The 19636-nt window shown below is 36.3% G+C and overlaps 1 long non-coding RNA gene across 1 annotated transcript; it reads right to left on the bottom strand.

The window, feature by feature from the left end:
• Window positions 1-7762: 7762 nt before the first annotated feature.
• LOC110727367 lies at window positions 7763-15300 on the bottom strand. Its single transcript, XR_002512543.1, has 4 exons — window positions 15089-15300; window positions 14829-14952; window positions 14624-14746; window positions 7763-8384 (listed from the first exon to the last, which is right to left on the bottom strand). It is a non-coding gene; the product is annotated as an uncharacterized LOC110727367 (long non-coding RNA).
• Between the last annotated feature and the right edge of the window lie 4336 nt (window positions 15301-19636).

The following is a 19636-nucleotide window of genomic DNA, read 5'->3' as shown; positions in this document are numbered from 1 at the left end:
TGATAATAATAATGATAGTAGTAGTAGTAGTATGTAGTAGTAGCAGTATTACTAGTATATAGTAGTAGTAGTAAATTAGTAGTAGTAGTAGTAGTAGTAAATTAGTAGTATAGAAATGTTGATAACGTTATTAATAATAATATTAAGGGAAATTCTCAATGGTACTCATTAGGTTGTTTTATTTCTCAATGGTAAACACTAAAATATCTAATTATCTTTGGTAATCTATAATTTGTAAAACTAATTTAGTGGTACCATTAGTTAAGCATTTTAAAGGAACCATAGTTGATTTTTTAAAAGGGAGGGAAAAGCTAAAAGACTAAAATACCCCTTTTTTTAACAAAAACCCACCACCCACTTCTTCCTTGCCACCCCTGCACGCGCAGCCCAATTCCCCTGCTCCCAGCCGGCACTGGCAGCGCCCACCAAGATCCCATCCCCGGCGCCAGGCTAAACCCCCTCCCCCTTGTCGCCGCGACCCCTAAACCACCCAATTCCCACCCCCGCAGGCCGCAGTTATTTCCTCTCTCTTTTGCGGCACCGTTAGCACCATTAACACCAAAATTCGCAGGTGACCGGAGGCGTAGATTGAAGGTGACCGAAGGGACTAAGGGTTTCGTCGACGGTATCCAACAAGGGTTTCGGTTGGTAGGTGGCGCCTGGGATGGTTGTTAATGGAGATCGGGGCTGCTTGGGGGTTTCAATTAAGGATTTCGTGGGTTTTGTGGAGGGAGGAAAGGGAGGCATCGCGACAGGGGAAGGAAGGAAATGGAGGCGTCGCGATAGGGAGAGGGAATTGGCGTCGGCGCCGGGGGAGGGAGGTCTGGGAGCGGCCGGCGCAGGGGGCAGGTGGATTGGGTTTGGGCGTTGGGCAGGGAAAAGAACTAGTGGTTGATTATTTTTTTTTCTTTTTAATTGTTAAAAAAAATAAAGAAAAATTTTATTTTCAAGGATATATTAGTCATTTCGCCTTTAGTTAACTATGGTTAGGTTTATAATTGTAGATTAATCTCATTAATGTTACCACTGAATTATTAACACAAATATTTGATTACCAAAGATAATTTAATTTTTTGATGTTTACCATTGAGAAAAATAAAAAGTTTAAGAGCACCATTGAGAATTTCCCTAATAGTAATAATAATAAGTAGTAGCAGTATGTAGTAGTATATAGTAGCATATTAGTATAAAAACATCATTTTTATCTTAGATAGTTGGAAGCTACGGTAATGGAGGCAAGAGATTTTACCTTATTGCTGAGGTGTGGAAGGTAGCCAGTAGGGCGGTGGCAAGAGGCGGCAAGAGGGGTGGTCGTCGTGGTGAGCTCACGACCAAGGAGAAAGAAGAGGGGGAAAAAGAAGCTAAGGAAGAAGAAGGAGTTTGGAGTAGAAATAGAGCAAGGTAGTAATGGTGGTTACCACTCATGGCTATATATATTGCTCTAACTTAGTACTATTACAACTACATCCATCAATGCAAGGAGTTGGACTAATTAATACAATTGGAAGACTTTTAGTCTCCTACTTGCCGACATGAATTTTTTTTTTTTTTTTTTAATAGTATTGAAGAAGAATGCTAGGTTAACATGCTTTTGTGTAGTACTAGTGTACTATAAATATATATTGGGCTTGAGTATATTAAGAATTAAATTTGGTACTTTGTTGTTTGAATTGGAAACAGGTGTTTGAATCGGGAACATAGCACTAAAGGTTAAAAATCCGATTTTTTGGTACGACAATTTGGCTTGTCTTGTATAATCAAATCTATAAAGAGTAATTATAATAAAATTATTTTTTGTAAAATCATATATTTAATTAAATATTTTTATATAATAATAAATTATAATATTTTAAATTATTCGGGAAAATCCAAAATTAATAATTAGTAAACAGGTTTAAAAATACGGGGTATTACATATTCCCACAAGAAGAAGCAAATGGGCCTATGAAATCAATAGCCCACACATCGAAGACCTCAAGCTTAAGAATAGGGGTTTGAGGCATTCCATCCCTCTTTGAAATATTCCCCGTTCTTTGGCACTTATCACAACTCTTGACAAAGGACCAAGCATCCTTGAATAAGGTTGGCCAAAATAATATACATTGTAGAACATTCGAGGCGGTCTTTTGAGCACTCATGTGACCACCACATGGTGAAGAGTGACACATAGAAAGAACACCTTGAACTTCATGATTAGGGACACACTTCCTTAGAATACCATCAACCCCCTTTTCAACAATATGGGATCATCCCATATATACCTTTTTTGCCTCGTGCTTAAGCCTTCGAAATGTTGAGGAGTGAAATCCGGAGGAATAGCGCTACAAGCCAAATAATTCACGATGTCGGCTAACCAAGGCTCCGAATTCTCCTCAAGAGCATATAAGACATCATCCATCAAAGTATCCTCTATTGGCAAGTTGTCTTCATGCATCCTAAAACCTCCCAATCTCGAAAGGTGGTCCGCAGCCACATTTTTGGCCACCTTTTTGTCTCTCATTTCATAATCAAAGTCTTGAAGAACCAACACCCATCTCAACAATCGGGGCTTGGCTTCCTTCTTTCTTACCAAATACTTGAGAGCCAAGTGGTCGGTATACACTATTGTCTTGGAGCTAATAAGATAGGCCCTAAACTTCTCAAAGGAATGAATGACCGCCAAGAACTCTTTCTCGGTGGTAGTGTAATTTCGTTGGGCATCGTTGAGAGTTTTAGACAAGTAGTGTATGACATGGAGCTTCTCATCCTTCTGTTGCCCCAAGACCGATCTGATTGTCTCATCACTTGCATCACACATCAATTATAAATGGTAGGGACCAACCGGGGCCTTGAACTATGGGGGCGGTGCATAAAGCTTCCTTCAACCTACAAAAAGCATCAAGACAATTATCATCAAATTCAAAATCCTTATCTTGTTGTAAGAGAGATGTGAGAGGCTTAGCAATCAAAGAGAAATATTTTATAAGACGGCAATAGAAGCCGGCATGGCCAAGAAAAGATCTCACCTCCCTCCCATTGGTGGGAGGAGGGAGTTTTTATATGTCCTCCACCTTGGCCCTATCCACCTAAATGCCGGATTAGGAAATCTTGTCGCCAAGAACTATGCCACTCTCCACCATGAAGTGGCACTTTTCGCAATTCAACACGAGGTTAGCCCTCTCACATCTTTCTAAACAACGAGATAAGTTGGCAAGGCAATCTTCATAGGTGACTCCCCCAATGGAGACCTCCATCTCTTCCTCAATCATATCTCTAAAGATGGACATCATGCAACGTTGAAACGTTACGGGGGCATTACAAAGACCAAATGGCATCCTACGGTAACCAAAAGTGTCGTAAGGGCATGTAAAAGTCGTCTTCTCTTGATCTCTCGGGTCAATTGGGATTCGAAAAAATCCCGAATAGCCATCAAGAAAACAAAAGAAGGCATGTCTTGTAAGTTTTTCAAGAATTTGATCGATATATGGTTGTGGGAAATGATCTTTTAAAGTGCATGTGTTTAGGTGACAGTAGTCAATACACATCCTCCAACCCGTGACAAGCCGGGTTGGGATCAATCTGTTCTTATCATTTTTCACTACCGTCACCCCTTCTTATTTTGGCATTACTTGAACCGGGGACACCCAATCACTATGAGCTATTGGGTAAATGATCCCCGCATCAAGTAGTTTGAAAACTTCTTTCCTCACCACCTCTTGCATGGAGGGGTTAAGTTTCCTTTGCATGGAGGGGTTAAGTTTCCTTTGCCTTTGCCTATGCGGGACTAATACCCTTGATGTCATCAAGAGAATAGCCTAAAGTTTTTCTATGTTTCCTCAAAACATCGATCAATAGAGAAGATTGCTTTCCTGTGAGGGAGGAATTAATGATGACGGGGAATGTGTTGTTGGAGTCAAGAAATGCGTACCTCAAGCCCGAAGGTAGAGGTTTCAAGTCTACCTTTGGTGCTTCGTTACCTTGTAGAGCTTTATGCTTATCATCTTCATGATGGAGGTCAAGTGGGGATGTGTTGCTTTCTTGAATTGGTTCTTTGACCTTCTCATTAAGCATTGCTTCATATACAAGCACTTCCTCTTGTAGACCTATCTTGGGCACGTTCAACAAAACATTCTTAAGAGTATCGTTAGGAACATGCATATTGAAGCGAGAGAAATCATCAAGCACGGTATCAAGAACATCAATTCTAAAGCATTCACCACTTAAGGAGGGTTGTTGCATGACATTATTCAAATCAAATTCAATGGAATCATTATCAATTTTCAAAGTCATCTCACCCTCCCTCACATCAATGATCACTCTGGAGGTAGCTAAAAATGGTCTACCCAAAATGATAGGAATCCTCTCATCCTCATCCATCTCTAGCACACAAAAGTCCACAAGAAATGTGAACTTTCCAACCCTAAGGTGAATGTCCTCACCTTTCCCATAGGGAACTTAGTAGATCGGTCCGTTAGTTGGAGAGTGACATTAGCGAGGGAGAGGGTTCTTACACTAAGCTTTTGGTAGACGCAAAAAGGCATGAGGCTCACACTTGCCCCCAAATCACAGAAAGCCTTGTCAAACTCAACACCATAAATGGAACAAGGAATGGAGAAGCTACCTGGATCCTTCAATTTGGCGGGAAGTTTGTTGGAAAGAATGGCACTACAATTTGCGGTCAAATTATGGTTTCACACTCCCTTCTCCCACTCAAAAGGTCTTTCAAGAATTTGGAGTAGTGGGGCATTTGTTTCATAGCATCTACAAAACGAAGGGAAATTCTTAATGACATCTAAAAATTTCCCAAATTGAGCATCGAGTTTGGATCTTACAAATTGTGAGGGGTAAGGAAATTTCTCCTCTCTTGGTTGCTTGTTCAAGGGTAGGGGTGTTGCTTCTTTTGAGGAGTTTTTCTCTTGAACCTCATCAACTCTCTCATCTTTTTTTCTCACATCCTCAACCTCATCCTCACTCAAATGCTCATTGACCAAAGGAGTATCATCATCACCACTCATCCTAACTCCCTGATGAGAATTCTTCTCTACCATGGGGTCACTCCCCACCACCTTTCCACTCCTAGTTGTCACGGCATACATGGGTTTACGGCTAACCCCTTGACTTGGAAGCGAAGAAGAAGAAGTAGATGCAATTTGAGCAATTTGAGTTTCTAGCATTTTCATGTGAGCTTTTGTTTGCTTTTTATCCTCTTCATGCATATTCATCAAAGAATAAAGTTTAGCCATTATTGGGTCATTTGGTGGAGCCTCAAGTTGAAGGGGGTATTGAGATGGAGGAAGTTGAGGTTGATGGAAACTCGAAGGCCTATTGGTTTGGGCATAATGAGTAGCATGTTGAGCCATATTGCCCCTGGTGCCTTTGTTGGAAACATTCCTTTGTGGATTGTTTCCCATGTAACTTTGATCACCAAAACCTTGGTTTCGATGGTCATAGTAACGGGAGTTGTACTATTGATTTTGATTACCATAGCCTCTTTGGTTAGGGTAGCCTCTTCTATTGTGATTGGAAGGGTCTCCCCCACCATGGAATTGGTTATCAAAACCATCACCACTTTGGTTCCAACCATGGTTCCAATTTTGATTCCAATTCCCCATTTGATTGGAGTTAGGCCTCATGTTCCCCATATTCCCCATGCGAATATTGTAATTCATAGCATTCATATGTTCAACATCATTGTCATTCTCATTCTCAAAGGAGGGGGATTTGGAAGCATCAAGAAACATGCAATCTCGTGAATCATGATCATAACTACCACAAACATTACAAAACACACAACTGGGAGGTATAAAATTTTATCTAGAATTATTAAAACTCGTACCTTGGCCTCCCTTGGTTGAAGAGGAGGTGTTACCTTGAACATCACGTATTTGATCTCTCTTTCATTAGGTCATCCATTTGCTTAGCCATTTTGGAGATTTGGGTAGTGAGATTGGTGATTGCATTGGCTTGCTCCAATGAGTAGACCGTGCCCTTGCTAGATGAGCCTTTCTATCACCCTCATACCAATCTTCATAATGTCTCGCGACCTCCTCTATGATATCTTCCACTTCATCCTCTCTCTTGTTCATGATAGGATCTCCGGCTCCGGCATCTAGACTTGTCCTTCCTTGAGGTGTGAGACCGCCATCAAAAGTGTGAATGAGTTGATACCTGGGGATCCCATGATGTAGACATTGGCGTTGAAGCTCTTTGTATCTTTCCCAAGCCGTACTCAAGGACTTCCCACCCTTTTGACGAAAGCCTTGAATCAAGGATCGAGCCTCGGCAGTTTTCTTATGATTGTAGAACCGTCTTAAGAATGGCGAAGCAACTTGGTCCCATGTAGTGAGAGAATTAGGAGGCACCTCCTTCTCTAGCCACTCCAAACCTTTTCCAATTGAAGAGAACGGGAACATCTTGAGTCGAATGCATTCTTGAGTCACTCCATTGACTTTTATCGTATCACAATACTTCTTAAATTCTTTGAGATGCTCATGAGGACTCTCAAACTTCCCACTCGAGAATTGCTTCCGTTCTATCAAGGCAATCAAATTGGGCTTGATTTTGAAGTTATTAGCTTGAGTAGTAGGAGCAAGAATCCCACTTTGTGCTCTAAAGGCTTCGGGAACCCCTAGACGCTTCAAAGGTGTATTTTCTCCCATCTTTTAAGAATGTTCTTCGTCGAAATTCAAATCGAAAAAGGGACTGAAATCCGAATGCAGTGAAGAAGAAGGGCTACAAATATCCTCTTCCTCCTCGCTAGAGGAAGTTGGAGGAGTTGGTGTCTTGTCCACCCCTTTTGAAGGTGTATGACTATTCGCTTTCTGACTTCTACTCCGCTCTCTTGCTTCTCTTCACAACAAAGTTAAGGATCGTTCTAACTCGAGGTCAATGGGAACCAAGGACCTTGAGCGAGTACGCCCCCGTGCATACAACAAAGCTAAGCAAAACATGAACACTAACAAGCAACAAGTAATAACTAAACAAACAAATAAAAATGAGCTAGTCTCAATAAGATAGTGAAACAGTAATGGAAGTCGTCTCCCCGGCAACGGCACCAATTTGATAATGGATATTTCAGTCGTCAAATAAAACACCCAACAATCAAACAATACTTATAACCCTAGGAAAACCAAGCACGAGTATTGGGCAAGCAAAGGGGTCAAACCACAGAGAGATCCTAAAACACTACAATCACCACCAACAACTAATTTAGCTCAATAACTTGGACAAAAGAACGAACACTAACGAATTATGATTAAACTAGAGAAAAAACAAAGTATAAAAACACTAAGGAAATGGATCAAGGCGAATCTTCACTCAAGCAATGATAGGGGGAAAGAAAGCGGAAATCAAGCAAACTAAGTTTCTCATGAAAGATGATTAGAAGCATAGCCTACTCATCGAGAGCAACTACTTTCTCAAACATACACAATCACGCTATCGTCACAATCATGCATAAAATGAGGTAAGTTAACATGAATCATCTAATGAGCATCATTCAATCAAACCAACAATCATAATCAAAGTCAACTCACCCAACCACAACCATTGATTGGCCACTTAATAGAAATAGTTGGTAAATCATGAAAAAATACTTTAATCACTAATTAACCCTTAATCCCAGTCCCCAACATGCTCAAGATTAGATTAATCCATCACCATTCCCTTAGCTAAGGGATTACTCACTAATCATGGTGGAAACTAAGTTAATCATACAACTAACAAGGAAAGACATAATTAACAAGCAAATGAAAGAAATAAAGCAAATAAATAAAGAGTTAAGGGAAAGAAATTACTAATAGAGCTTCATTAATCTTCAAAAAGGTTGATTACAAATCATCCAAGATCACAATATAAGTGTTTCTCTCTCTAAGTTTAAGCTAAGAAAACCCTATATTATGCTAATCTAATATCCTAATTAATTGCTAAAGAGAGAGACTTAAAACTATTTATACAAAGGCTTAAATGAGAGTAGCCAACATAGCATGCGCGCCCTCGCAAACTTACTGTATGCCCACAATAATCTAGGCATGAAAAGCGAAACACAGATATGCGCACCCGTGCAGGATAAATGCGTGCCCGCGCAGTTATGATGCTCGCCCGCGATCAAGGCGCGACCAAGGCACGCAGACTCCCTACCTTTATTCTGGAATTGGCTCTTCAACTCTGTACGCGCCCGCACAAAGTGGTTGCGCGCCAGCGCAGCTTGGATGCGAGCCCTCTCCTTGTTCGCGCATCAGGCGCGCAGAGTTCCTTCCTTGATGCTTCAATTTGTTCTCTGTATGCGCCCGCGCACAGTGACTGGAGCCCGCGCATACTGCCAGTGCGCGCCCTCTCTGTGGTCGTGCAGCACTTCATGAATCGAGCTTCCAAGCTTCTCTCCTTACTTCATAACCAAGGCTTACCTACGAAACATGAACAAAAAGAAACAAGGGTAGAAAAGAGCAAAAAGAAGGAGAAAACTAAGAAAGAAAAGAAAATAAAGAAAGGAAGCTAAAGACATAAAAGAGGGCATAAACAAGCTACAAGTATGGGGAAAACCCACCAAAATGGGCTCTAAATCATGGCATAAATGCCACTCATCATAGTGATATTTTTTTTTTAAACAGGGTAGTTATTTTCAAAAAGGACTATAAACTAGGTATTATTAAACAAAAAAAAAAAAAAAAAAAAACCGTACTATAAGGGTTAACACTTAACAGTCTTAACACCGCCATTAAACAAATGAAGAAAAACCAATTGGTTGTTGGTGCAGTGGTGATTGGGACTGCAGTTGGTAGGGAGGATCCGTGTTCGATCCCCCACAACAACAATTGGGAGGGGAATGGAACCTAACCACCCAGAACTGATTCCCGGATCTGGATTAGCCTATATGATGAACCGAGTGAGAAAAAAAAAATGAAGAAAAGAGAAAGAAAGGTCGTCAAAGAGTTGTTGGTTATAAACCTAGGGTAGTAGAATTAATTTTCAAATGACAATTGGACAGATATTAATTTTTAAAGGGTAGTCAGACCGATGGATATGGGTCACAAGGACACTTCTTTGATTGACCCTTAAATCAATAGATTAGGCTATAAGGTTATGTTCGAATTGATCCAACGTAATTTTGTTCCATTTTAGTATACTTCGTCCAGTTCTTTATTTAATTGCAATGTTGGGAATTTTACGTTTGCCAATGTATATATTCTATAACTTAAATATCTTTGAGTTGTATTGTAGTAAAAAGTATTTAAAAAAAAATGATATCATGAAAGCATATTTCGAGACGATGTTAACAAGATCTACATGACTATATTTTTTTTCAAACGTATAAATCACAACAGCCGATTAAAAGAAGTGTGAAAATAGTGTAAAATTTCAAACGTTGCTAATGATTATCAAGAAATATTAATCACAATAGACAATTAAAAGAAATATTTTGGGTTACATGAATCATGTTCCAGTTGAAATTCTCACATATAACCTAACTCATTTAGCTAATATCAAGATGTTTGTGTCAGCCCATTGGTTATCAAGTCGAGTGCCTAAATCAGCTTTATATTGGCTCTATCTTTCTTAGGTCAATGCAGATTCAAACTCAACAAAGGATAAATTCTAGGAAAATTTGTCAAAAAAAATCTTTTAAAAGCATCATTTTAGGAAAAAAAAAAAAAAAAAAAAAAAAAAAAAAAAAAACACCGATTTTTAGCATTTTATCAAGTCAACCCGATTTTAAAATTTTTTTGTCGGAGAAAACCTAATGTCTCTTCACTTAATTAGCCTCTAAAGTCTTTTAATTATCTTCTAACTCACTACACTATTTAATAATTAAATTAATTTATAAAGTAAAAATAAGAAAATAAGAACCAAACACCACCAACCCCACCACTATCCAACCACCCCCCTCCCCTGGCAGGCGGCAGCAGCCCCCTCTGCCGCCACTTTCTATCTCCTCCCTTTCACCTCTATCTCCCCTCCACCAAACTCCTCAACCTTAAATTCTGTCATTACCAAACCTCCAAACCCTTCTTCTCCACCACCATCAAATCCTTCTCTTATCCCGGCCTTTCCCAAGATGAAATCCAAAACAATTGCAATTTGCTTCTAAATCACTCTAGCATCACATACATACATAATCAAAGCCAAAACAAGCATCAATTGCAAACAAGATGCACAAAATTGAAAACCCCTAAATCGATTTTTCTAGGGTTTTCGGAAAAAATAATCGCAAAATTCAAGCAAATTATAAGATAATATCAAAGCAAAAATCCATTAATTGTGTGGGAGAACTTGAATTAAAGCTTCCAAGAAAATCCTTGCAAATTTTGGTAGTGAGTTTGAGAGTATTTGAGGGAGAAATGAGAGTAAGAAGTTCGAATGGAGGTGGTGGTCGCCGGTGGGGATAAGGGGAGGAAAGGGAGGGTCGGCCGACGGTGGAGGTAGGTCGACGGGGGTAGGGGGACTTGGCAGGGGAGGAGGGTAGGGGGCTACTGCTAGGGGAGGGGGAAGGGGAGAAGGTGGTTGGGAGGAGCAGTGGTGGTTTTTTTTTTTATAAATTAAAGTTAATTATTGAATAATTAGGTGGGTTAGAGGGTAATTAGAGGAAAATAGAGATTAATCAAGTAAATTAGATGGTAATTAAGTAAACAGGTTTCTTCTTACAAAAAACGAATGTGGTGTTTTTTATTTTTTTTACAAAATGATGCTTTTAAAAGATTTTTCTGACAAATTTTTCTAAATTCTATCACCGATGATCCAATTATAATCAACAAGGGCAAGGCTATATACATATAGAAATGAAATCCGAGAACCATGTTGAATGATAGAAACTAAGAACTAATCATAACCGTCGGATCAAGTCAATCGGACAACTCACACTTCACCCGCCTATTTCAATTCATTAAGGGTACCGTTGTATTTTTGCTTCCTTTAATGACTTTTAAACTCTGATCACATTTCTCATTTAACTTTCTCTCTCCTCATTTAACTTTCTCTCTCTTGTTCTCCTCTTGCATGATTTGCGTCTAAATTTTCATATGATTTTCTCATTCTTTTTTCCTCCATCCATTTTTGCATTTGATGTGTTTCTTCTTCCTTTCTTCACCATAGTTCCTCAATTTTTTACCCATATTTGTGGCGAACTAATATCTAGCAATTTATAACCAAGGTATGTTATTTTTTTCAAAATTATTTGTTAGGTTTCTTAAGATTTGAATTGAGTTTTCTTCATTCAATATGTTATTCTTAATTGGGTTTTCGATTGAAAGTATTTGATTCGTTTTTATTTATAATTTGTTCGACTGTGGTTTTCAATATTTCATTTGATTGAGCTAGGGTTTCGTGTTTAATTTGTATGATACTTTCAATCTAATGCAATGTAGTTGATTACTGTTATTTTTTGTATGATAATGTATGATGACCTCCAAAATTTTTAGTTTATTAGGGTTTTAATCTAGAATTTTCATTACTTGTTTTTTTATATTCAATTTCACAAAATAGATATAATAAAGTTGAAATATGTATAGATTGTAATTAGTTTTTCTCATTAATTTCAGACTTATAAGTTTATGTTTATTATTTTAGCTTATGTGTGATAACTAAATTCGGACTAAGTCACGGTATATTAGCTTTAATAATTTACTTTTGAGCTTATATTATTTACTTTTGAGTTGATGATAATGATTGAGTTTGATATTTAATTTGGTAGTGTGGCGTTGATGTTAATGGCCGTTGTAAAGTTGTGGGACTACTGTCTGGTAGAAGCAGCAAATGTATTGCAAATTTTGGTATTTGTTGATTGATTACTAAGAATTGGATGAGTGTTTCATTGCAGCTATATGGGACTATGGGTTAGATTGTCATAATGATGGCTTTATTGTTGTTGCACACTCAGGTCACTCAAGATTTCAAGAAGGCCTTGGAGTATAGGATTTCAGTATGTTTGGGTGTGGATTGGAGTATAGGATTTGTTTAAATGAGTTGAAATCAACATATGGATTCACATTATGTAGGGAGCAAATGAGCAATGCTCGTTACAAGACAATATTGCTAGAAGTTCAGGTTGAAGGGTGAAAAATGGTGACAATTAAATAAAATTATAATGATATTAAGTGATAGGTGGGGGTTTACTTTATTTGAACCAGTACACCAATGATAGAGTATGTAAATTCAAGCAAAAGAGAGACAAAGAAAAGATGTGAAACTGATTTATGATTGATATATGCATGAATGGGGCCGTATATACAAATAAGCATAAGTTACAATCACTACATATTTCATGAAATAATGATTACATTGCATGTATGTACAGTAGAATTTAGATATCATACAAAGCTGGTATTTCTTGTGATTTAGATAGCAGCACTGTGATAGTAGATTTTAAACCTTCCATTTTCATCCCTTTCACTATCTATTCATTCGTTGGTGCTTCAAATTCTCCATTTTTCATCTCTGATTGTCAACAGGAGCAAATAGACACTCACTTTCAGGGATCGAAGGGTGCAAAATAGAGCAGTTTAGGTTCAGTGACGTGGTTATTTGTGAAACCCCTTAGAGGAGGGAATCAAGATACAACTATTTGTTTCTGTATTGAAATTCAGTACAATGATTATTGACATTCTGATTGGTATTATATTGTAATGATCCAAAATCCCCAATAATTGTACATATACTTTATATCATTCTTTTATTTACTTATAAGAACTTTTTATTCACTTTTAATTTACTTTCTTTACTAAGAATATTTACTATACACTAGCCTACTAGCTCAACAGATAGAGCATTGTGCAAATGCACAAAAAATGTGGATTCGAATTCCACGTAGGTTTATTTATCATATGAAACTATTTTATTACTTATTAATTATGTGAATTTCATTAGTTTTATACCTAAAAAACTTTTATCTACTTTTTGCATTTATACTATTCACTTTTTATTTGAAACCCTTTAGTTTTAATCTCGTATGCTTGCTTCGATCTTATTTAATTACTACTATTTGGCTTTTCTTATATTGTTATGAAAGTTAATGACTTGGTTTCAATGTTCACTTATCATGTTCAATGAATTCATTATACATATACTGTTGAATTTTTTATTTTTTTTTACATTTTTTTGTTTGGTTTTTGTATTATTCTATTCACTTTTTGTTGAAAACCTTTACTTTTAATCTCATATGCTTCTTTTTTAATTATTTTTTGATTTTCGTATAATAGGATATTATATTGACCCACATCTTATATCATTATGAAAGTCAATTACTGTTTCAATGTTCATTTACCATGTTCAATGATTTCATTATACATATACTCTTGAAATTTTTAATTTACTTTTTGTATTGTTTTACTTACCTTTAATTTAAAAACCTTTACTTTTAAGCTCCATGTACTTTTTTTCCTTATAGCTCGTAATAGTCATTACTTTAATGTCTCAAGTGTCCGTATTTAATGACTTGGAGTTTTTAAGTGTCCAAAGTATTAATCATTAAAGCCAAATAATTGTTCGTATACCATTGCGCTAATTGACATTACTTTAACAATTATTTTGATTTACTTTTGAGATATTTTATATAACTTTAGAGTGTTTTATGTTTACTATTAAAAACAACCTACGTAGGAATCGAAACTACACCTTTATTCATCCACATAGTATTCTACCACTTGAGCTAATGGATTTACTTTAAAATCTTTTTTATTCACTTTAATTTGTTTTTTATTTACTTTTAGAGACCACGGATATAAATTCTATCTTTCAACCATTAGAAGAGTTCCCTAGACCATTATAAAAATCATAGTTCCACATGGTTAAAAGACCTCAAAGCCAGATAGCCTTCCCTATTCATTTCATACATACTTCCTCACAACCACAACAAAAGTGTATGCCTTGATGACCATAAAATTACACAAAACCTCTCAAAACTAAATTTAATTTACTTTTAGGGATATTAAGTTTACTTTTACACAATATTAGTTTACTTTCCAAGAAAAAAAAAAAAACCGATGATGTGCTATTTGTCCATCCCTTATTGAACCAAACTCAACATAATAATCATCCATGTAGTATATATATGTATGTAGATCATATTTTTTTTAAAAAGATAAAGAACAACATATACACAAATTCTACTAAATAATCAAAAAGCAGCTATCTATTTAATATTATAGCTGTAGTTTGCAGGTCATGATGCAGTGATCTTATTTGCCCAAACCATGTTCTGCAAGACTTGTGGTATACTGATTATGTGCTACATACACCTGCAGACTAGTTTGATAGAACCTAATAACTTAATTTTGTTAAGTTATAGTTTCTAGTATGTGAATCCCAGCTTCCAATTTCAAGAGACAAAGACCATGTGTGAAACTGACAGATTCATCAAATTGCATATACATCAATTATTAGTCCTTATTGATAGTGAAGGATTTAATGCTTCGAGAAACACAAATCAACTATAAGTCCACACTTTATTTCATATTTAACTAAAAAATTCTTTGAACAATTGATCCACTTTTGTCTGGTGGCATTTCCAATCACACATTCACACGAGATCAATGTAAACAACATAATTCATAGCTTATAAATGGATTATCAAATACCTTAAAAGATCTCAAAACCAATAATGAAATTGATGCACAAAAGACAGAAAAATTCGGGATGAAAATCTGATTAGTACCTGATTGTGAGCTTGAATTGGCAGATTGAGTGGGAATTGAGCGTCGTAGAAGAAATTTTTCAACAAATCCCCAACTTTAAGCATTGGAATCTTCAATAAAATCGTCCGAAACAAAAATCGAAGCTAGAAAAAATTATAAAATGTCAGGAATTTTGATTTTGCCAAGAATTTAAGTGTAATTGCAGCTATATATTAAAAAATATACCTAATTTAAGGACAAATTTGCTGGAATTCGAAGAAAGTTGAAGAATTAAGAGTTCATCGTCGATTTTTTGCGGAGAAATGGTCAATTATTATGATTTGAGCGAGCTATTAATTAGTTCGAACAACTTCGTCCAAAATTGATAAAAAAAAAACGATAAAATTACTCAAAAAATCAGATAAAATTCAATAATATTATCTGATTTGATTATCGTTGGAAAAAAAAACCTAAAAATTAATTTTTACCAAATTGACAATTCTTACCTCAATTATTGAGAAATTTTGCAACGAATCCAGAAAATTATTGAAACAATATGTAAATTGTAGCAAATTCCATATAATCAAGTTGTTGATTGAGGTGAGGAAGCATGAAAATAATTGAGGAGAACAAAAATAGCGTCCGTGAGAAGGAGAGAGAAACGCACAGGCAGAGAGAAAATCGCGGAGGAGAGAGAGAGCGAGGAGAGAGAATTTGTGATTTAATTTAATTTGTCGGAAAGAATCCCAGCCGTTGATCTAGCGCGTACACCTCATTTGTTCCGACGGCTGTGATTAGTTCCTAGATGCTCAATGGGAATACATGAACCGTACCATCATGTGTCATGAGGCAGATGATGTGGTGTTATGTCATACGTCATTAAACAAAAATAATAAATTGTAGTATTAATGTTCGAACTCATGATCTCAGCTCATTATACTTCAATGTCAAATACTACTTCAATAGCACATCTTATGTCTACCATGCAATGTTTTGTTAAAAAGAGTTAATCATAGTTATAAACTTGAAGATTTAATGATTAATAAAATAAAATAAAAAATAAAAAATCTAATTTCTTTTATTTGCTCATACATAAAATAATTCCACTAGGACAAATACCCAAAAAATGGGACTGAATAAGCAACAAGGAGGGACTGAATAGGAACTACGGAGGGATTCAATGCAATGCATACTCTCTTGCAAATAGAGCGTTCTCTCAAATATTGTCATCGAGAACAAGAATTAAAATCGCTCATACACATCATTCATCAATTACAGTCCCTCATATGCGAGACATCAGGCGTCAGGCAACATTGATCAATGCATTGAACACTACGCAACATGCATTCAAGAGCAAGCAACGAAACAAAAACGAATAGTCAACATGCAACCACAATGGCAGGGGACTCATTCATCAACATCATCTAAAGGCAACATCAGCATAAACTACCAACAAAGGCAACATGAGCATTAACTACCAACGAAGGCAACACCAGCATAATCTACCAACAACATCAACATATTAAACATAACCAACCAACAATAGCAACACCAACATAATCCAATCATAACAACAACCATAGATTAATCTACCACCCTGCCAGCAACACATCACCAATCAACCCAGTACATAACAAAAAATAAAAAATAAAAAATAAAAAAAAAACGAGAATTTAAGGATCATAAATTGTTACTCTTAGGCCAAATTCCATTTGCTTACTCTCAGGTCTTAGTGGGAAGGCCAAATTTCATTCGCTTACTCTCAGGCGCAGCATCAGATTCACCAAGGGGGGGACTCATTTTTTCATCATCATCGTAAATTGGTGTTATCTTAGCACCAATCCTATACATTCTTCTCATTTGTGCAGTAGAGACCCTAGGAATCATCTTAGGATAGTGGTAAGGTCTGGATCGGGTAAGGGACTGTGATTTGGGTTTTTTAGCACGACCCAACCCAGATCTTGCACCCATCTCAGAAATAGATCCGAGTCCTTTTGAAGGATCCGAACTCGCACCAGCATTGTTCTCAGAAAGAGAAGTAAGCTGTTGTGAAGAACAACCCGACCCAGACATTCCAGCAACCTTAACAGGTTCGGATTTCACCTCCCCTTCCCCAACTTTCGAGGCAACCGCATTTAATTTCTGACCGGCTTCCTCATCTTCAATAGATTTGAGTAATTTACCAATCGCAGCGAAGGTTCGATGGCTGAAAATTTCGCCACCTTTGCCCGACATATAGAACAAATTAGGCCAGGAAGCCCATTCTTCAAAAGCTTCGACGAGAGCAACAATGAAACCCTACTCAATTTCATCGTCAGTCGCGAATAGGGTTTGTGTAGTGGAGATAGATCCATTCTAGGAGGAGGAAGAGAGGAGAAAAAAGGAGGCAAGATCCATTCAAGAGGAGAGAGAACGACCCTACATCGACTGTTCAAGGAGGAAGAGAGGAGAGAGAAAGACCCAGATAAGGAAGATGAAGAAACTTCAAGAACTAGGGTTTCAATTCATTAGATCTGATGGATTGTTGCTGTAATCAAGGGATTTAATTTGGTAGGTGGGAGAATAATAAGTGGGCTTATTATGTTATAGTAATAGGGGTAAAAAAGTAATTGTATAAGGAAAAATTTGCCAAACAAGGAATTGATGCAATAAATAGGAAACTTCCTAAACTAGTAAGTGATGCGATAAAAAAAGAACGGATGAAGTATTTTATTGAGTTGGGTACTATCATCACCACAACCACAGGAAGCTCGAGACACCATATCCACCACCATCATCGTAGCCACCACAGCCACCACCATCGTCCCTGCAGCACCATTTCTCCATCGAAACACATCACTACAGCCCCTACCTCTCCTTCTTCCCCTGTCAACCTCTTCTTCTTCGTCCTTTCTCAAGCCAACAAAGCCGCTTTGCGGCGGAACAAAATGAAACCCTAATAACAAAAAGTGTTAAATAGGGCCATATCAACCCCTTAGAGAAAGCATCTTCTTCACTCCAGCAATTTTAACCACCTTAAGTGGTAGAAATGGAAGAGGCGTTGATGGAGGAGCAAAAATGGAGGAAGTAATGGGGAAGATGAAGAAATCAATGAAATTAATTACCAAAAGTAAATCAGATGACATGGAGAACTAGGAGCGATTAGCGACCGAGGATAGCTCCGGCAACACAATTTCGTCCGCCGTCGATACTCCGGCAACACGATTCCGTCCGCTGTCGATACTCCGACATTACTTTTGGTGGCGAAAGTTAACTCCACTTTCTTCAATTAAATCATGGACCGACTTTTTTGCCTTCTACTTAGACAGGCAAAATGACAACCGCGCCCCTTGAGTAACACAAACTTGAGTAACTTGTATTGACCCAAAAATTAATCTCATTTTATTTATTTGCTCATACTTAAAACCTATAGCTATTGCTATTTTAAATATATAATTGAAAATATGCATTAAACTTATTAAAAGGGTTATTTTTTCTATAACAATTGAAGAACGAAATAAACAAATAATTTTAGGATACTAGATATTGGATAATATATTTTGATGTTCATTAATGATTATACTAATATAATTTAAATAATAAGAGTACTAAAGTAAATGTAACTACATTAATCTATATTTATATTTCATCACATAATTTTTATTATAAAAGCTCATTTTCAATATACATATAATGACCCAAGGCATTGCCTTGACCAAAAACTACTCCCTCCTGTTTAAATAAATCAAACGTTTTGACTTTCACGGAGTTTTAGAATAGTTAGTTGAATTTATTAAAATATAGGTAGTGGGGTATAAGTTTGAGGAGAGAGAAGAAATTAAGGGGTTTTGTGGGACCAAAAATTAGAAAGAATATTATTAAAAAATAGAGAGAAGTTACTAAAAAGAAAACGTTTCATTTATTTAAACACGCCTGGAAAAGAAAAACAATTCATTGATTTAAACACGGAGTAGTCATTCTCCTCAAAAGTGTTCTTCACGCATGATACTTTGATAGCAAAAAGGATGAATTGTTATTTACCAATTTGGCTTTGAGATTATCTCACTGGGTATTCAGTTATTCACCAAGTCACTTCCATCAAAGAAACTTACCAAATTTAGGAAAATTTGATAATTATCACATTATAAATTACATTTTAGTAATAACCACCAACAATTATTTTTTTTTTTTTATTTTACCACCAACAATTGTTCAAAACCTTAAATTTTACCACCAGTTTGCCAAAATGCCCTTACATGACGTCATTCCCTTCAATTTCCTTCATTTTTTCCATTTTATCTCGATTCCCCTTCAATGATAACCATAATTTTGTTAATAATAACATGAATTTCATGAAATTTGAGTTAATTTCCCCAAATGCTTCACTATAATCAAATTTCCAATTTGATTCAAAATCCTAATTTCATTTCACAACCCATGGGGGGTAAGTTTCCAAAAGCATAAAACAACGATACATATATTGAAGTTTGGAGAATGGCTTTTAAAACCCTAATGTTTGTTTTCTCTTTTCGATTTTAAGCTTTTACCCAAATTTGAGATAAAGTAAGAATAAAAAAAGGAAAAATCGTGAGAATAAGAATAAAAAAGAACAAGGAAATATAAGGGATGGGACCCAAAGTAGCGTCAAGCAAGAGGTTTGGGTAAAAAAGTGGTAAATTTTGACATTTTGGAAAATTTTTGCTGATAAAATAAAATAAAATATAAATAATTGTTGGTGATAATTAATTAATTACTAAAATGTGAACTATAGTAGGTGATTATTATCAAATTTCCCCAAATTTATGTACAAATTAAGATGTCATTTTCAAGACATGTTAACTTAAAGGGGGTATTGTATTTAAAGTATAATATATGCACTGAATTCATTGTTCCTTTGAAAAGTTTTTACCCCAAAGAGGTTTTCCTATGTAGTATTAAGGTTTTTGTTACAATTTCGATTACCCAGCCAAAGACAACCAGGCCGAGGCTCTACACAGCCCACAACCAACTTAAAATCCCTATCAGAGCAACAAATCTTGCCACAAAACAAAAAAATTTAGAGTTCATCAAGTATA

The sequence above is a fragment of the Chenopodium quinoa genome, unplaced genomic scaffold (assembly GCF_001683475.1).
Source record: "Chenopodium quinoa cultivar QQ74 unplaced genomic scaffold, ASM168347v1, whole genome shotgun sequence".
Lineage (NCBI taxonomy): Eukaryota > Viridiplantae > Streptophyta > Magnoliopsida > Caryophyllales > Amaranthaceae > Chenopodium > Chenopodium quinoa.
This window is presented reverse-complemented; position numbering and strand designations above follow the sequence as displayed.